The sequence below is a fragment of the Neophocaena asiaeorientalis genome, unplaced genomic scaffold, assembly GCF_003031525.2.
Source record: "Neophocaena asiaeorientalis asiaeorientalis breed wild unplaced genomic scaffold, Neophocaena_asiaeorientalis_V1.1 scaffold411, whole genome shotgun sequence".
NCBI classification, from domain to species: domain Eukaryota; kingdom Metazoa; phylum Chordata; class Mammalia; order Artiodactyla; family Phocoenidae; genus Neophocaena; species Neophocaena asiaeorientalis.
Genome location: NW_020171999.1, coordinates 381,911 through 386,204, shown reverse-complemented (window position 1 = coordinate 386,204; position 4,294 = coordinate 381,911). Strand labels below are relative to the sequence as shown.

General features: G+C 38.8%; 1 non-coding gene across 1 annotated transcript; it reads right to left on the bottom strand.

The window, feature by feature from the left end:
- Positions 1-1,189: 1,189 nt before the first annotated feature.
- LOC112402270 (U6 spliceosomal RNA) lies at positions 1,190-1,295 on the bottom strand. The gene has a single exon (XR_003003688.1). It is a non-coding gene; the product is annotated as a U6 spliceosomal RNA (small nuclear RNA).
- Positions 1,296-4,294: the final 2,999 nt, after the last annotated feature.

Genomic DNA, 4,294 nt, shown 5'->3' with positions numbered 1-4,294 from the left:
AATGGATAAAGAAGATGTGGCACATATATACAATGGAATATTACTCAGCCATAAAAAGAAACGAAATTGAGTTATTTGTAGTGAGGTGGATGGACCTAGAGTCTGTCATACAGAGTGAAGTAAGTCAGAAAGAGAAAAACAAATACCATATGCTAACACATATATATGGAATCTAAGGAAAAGAAAAAAGGTCATGAAGAACCTAGGGGTAAGACAGGAATAAAGACAGAGACCTACTAGAGAATGGACTTGAGTATATGGAGAGGGGGAAGGGTAAGCTGTGACGAAGCGAGAGAGTGGCATGGACATATATACACTACCAAACATAAAATACATAGCTAGTGGGAAGCAGCCGCATAGCACAGGGAGATCAGCTCGGTGCTTTGTGACCACCTAGAGGGGTGGGATAGGGAGGGTGGGAGGGAGGCAGACGCAAGAGGGAAGAGATATGGGAACATATGTATGTGTATAACTGATTCACTTTGTTATAAAGCAGAAAATAACACACCATTTTAAAGCAATTATACTCCAATAAAGATGTCAAAAAAGAAAATCAACGTACATGTTTCCTTTGAACTGTGATGTATAAAATAAAACGTAACATATTATTGCAATTAATGTAATATGGTGTTTAGGTACCCTGGGAACTTTGCTACTTCTGTAATGAAAATGTGAACAAATATGAAAAATAAATTTATAAATCTTAGGATGTAACAGTTATACTCAATGTCACCCATTTCTTCCAAAGGGGGCATTTTCCCAAGTATTCAACTGGTGAGTTCCATAAATACATTTTCAAAAATTGCATGGGACTTAGATGTGTCTCATGCCAAGTTGCTCATTTTATAAAAACATCTCAGTAGATACACAAGTTGTCCTTGTGCACCCTTGAAATTCCATACTGGGAATATTTCCTTAGTATAGGAATTCCAGTGTGGTGATACACCTGATGAACAGCTTTTACCTTGTTTCTGGCTTCGAAGTTATTTAGACGTCAGAGATTAAGGTCATATTAATTTATGGTTCATACTGTTTGCAAAAAGGAGAACATTACCTTACATAGATAATTCTGAAAGAGAAACATATGTAATGCACAATCATTGCAATTGCTCTTTTTTATGTTGGAAGAAAGTCTTTCCTGTTTTCCCTTTTTTAAATTTCAGATTTATTGAAGCATAATGAACATGGAAAAAATATGGAACGCTTCACAAATTTGTCCATCATCCTTGCAAAGTGCCATGCTAATCTTCTCTGTATCATTCCAATTTTGGAATATGTGCAGCTGAAGCAAGCACTCCTTGTAATAGTTCTTTAAAAGAGAAGTTTAAGTGAGAGTCCTTTATCCATAGTGCAGGCTATGCTGGGCACTCTTTTGGGAGCACCTGGGACTGAAACCAGTAAACTAGTTAAAAGTGACCTATGTAGTTACCACATTCATCTTTCCCTGGACCCTTTATAAACTTTGGGGGGCTCCCAGACTAGCATTTTTATCCCAGAGCTCATTAAATATTTATTGTTAGGTTTTCAGATTTTCCTTTCTGTCATTCCTAAGTTAAAATGTCTTTGGCCATCGAAGGTGCTTGAGGATGGGAGATAAATCAAAACAAAGACATGTTCCCAGTGATCCTAAACCTATGAAAAGCCCTGAGATGTCTTGTAATCAAGAAATCTGCTTCACTATATTTAACTCATCATTTTCCAAACGTACCCAACCAAGGAACACTTCACTTTTACTTTTGCTGCACACCTTTTAACACCGTTTGGTGCTAGTGCTCTGTGGGAGTAATGACCTCTAGGAAAGCCTTGGGTTACTTGTACTAGGCTATTTCATATATGTGAGCAATGGCATCTGGCCTTAGTATTCTGGAAATCCCCAGGAAAAAGATTTGCCAGCCCTTTCTGAGCAAGAAGACCAGCAGTTAATCGCAACTCTTAGGAAAACAGACCATGAATGTTTGCATTGATTTAGGCTCTGGCAGGTTTGGAGGTAACAAAAACTGCTGGGCTAGCTCCAATCGGTTCAGAAACTGTCTTTCTAGGCTTAGCACTTTTTCTGCTGCTGAGATGAGGACAGAAAACGACCCAACCCCCCAAACCGAGAATGAGATTTATTGACATGGTCCCCTCTGTTCTTAGATGCTGCTGCTCAGGGATGCGATTCGCCAGAGATCTCTCCCCTCCCCCTCTCCACTTAGTGGTTTTGAGAGGACAGGCTTTGGTAACTGAGTCCATGTCTTTGGAGAGGAGGTTCAGGGGGACCAGCATCACACCTGTGGCAAGGAGGATCCCCCTCTTCCAATGAAGCCTGGAAAGTGTGTTGCTTCGGACAAGAGTTAAAGAAGAGAGTTTCAGAATATCAAGAGTTACTTGATTTTTTTTTAAAGAATCCTTTGCTGAGCCACAGAACAAATCCAATTCCATGTTTCTGAGAACCCATCTTTTTCCACTGTAGAAAAGTGAGTTTGCCTAAGGTTGGACAAATTAACTTTTTTTTTTTTTTTAAGGAAACAGTAATTTTCCCATACTGCAAAATTTTGAAATACTTGGCTTCAAGTTTCAGTGAGTTTTCTTTTCAATGAATATGATTTGCATTCTATTTAATACAGAATTTTTAAAAGTCAGCATCTGTTTATATTGCTTATAAGGTAGATCTAATGTGGACAGTTTTATACCAAATGTTTATCTTACGAGCCAGTAAAAGCTCGTAAATAAAAAACTTGAAAGTTTAACATAAGCCTTTTATTTAGTTGTGGTGTATCTTGGTCACTTTAATCAAATCTTTGAATTAGATGAGTGACTAGAATAACCTTTAGTTTCTATAAATTCTAATATAATGTGCAGTAAACTTGTACCCCCACGAGTAATAATGGAAGAGTTTTAAGGTGTTATGCAGATCTATAGAATCCAAGTCAAAGGATAAGTTATTACTCAGCTTTTGTAAGGGGCAGAGGAATTACTATGTAGGAAATCTAAAAGCCCTAGACATTTTAGGGAAGGAGGCATACAGATATCGACATGAAAGTAACATGGGGATAATCTTGATTCAACTAATTATTTATGTAATCATTTTCAAATTCCAATGCTTTAACCAATATTAAAGCATGATTACTTCATTTATTCACTCATCCAAAAACAATTTTGGGGCCAAAGTGAGGAGGGGAGGTCCAAGGCAGGTGGGCAGGCAAGAAAGAGCTTCTTTATTAGCAACTCACTTTAGGAGCAGGATGGACCCTGGCAGCCTGGAGTCGGCCCCGGAAGTCGCTGCCCGAGGCCCAGCCTATCCCTACAGGCTCCAGACCCGGGGAACCAATTCCGGGGAGCTTGGAAGCTGAGTCATGCAGCATGCACCTGCGCAGTTCAGACTCCTGCTTTTTTTAAAAAAAAAGAGCTTCTCTTCTCTTGGAATTTTGGAGGCTGTACTTTAGTGCTTTACATTATTTTTATTGTTAGACAACACTATGCACATTGGTTTTCCTCAACGGATTGAAATCAAAGTTCTGTTGAAATACAGTGGATCAAAATAGTTTTTCTTGGATAATGGTTTGCTCTCCTCTCCTCTATCACAGTTTAGTCTACTTTCTCTGTGGTTCTAAGACTGGCAGCCTGAGCTTTCTAATAGTCAGGGAACCCTGAGCTTCACAGTGGCAGAGTTCAGGGGGTTGCATTTAAGGAAATGTATAGTTACTTTCACCCAGGTGCACTCTTGCTACCTGTAACATCTGATTCCAGCTTCTGTGCCTCTATTTAGTCCTGTGTTCCCTCTGTGCTCCTCGTCTCTATTCCCTCCTCTCAGCTTCCAGAGCATTTTATATGAATTTAAATCTCGCCGCTTTCGACCTTGTAGTTATCTATTTACAAGTCTGATCTCTCAGCTTCATCTCTTTATGCCCCAGAGTCTGCCATAGAGTTCACACTTAGAAAACTTCTATCAAATGTCAGATGAATAAATAGGATTTCACTTACACACAGCTCCACAGGAAAGATGTGTTATCTGATGAGGGGAAACTTATCTTTGCTTCCAAAATTGTGTCTACTTTTTACATAAGAGCTATCTGGTAAAGAGAACCAGCATATTAGGAGGTAGAATTTTCTCCTGTGGACCTTTTCCCTTTAACATGTTCTCTCTACACTATTTCTTACAGATGAACTATCTATTATACTTTTTGAGTTTCTCATTCTTAATTTTTGGTAAATTCCTGGGTTGATTCTTTTAGAGATGAACCAATATTGGAACATGGGGACTAAGTGATGAAAGGGGGGAGAGGAAAATAATAGGGTAGAAGAGAAAAGTGTC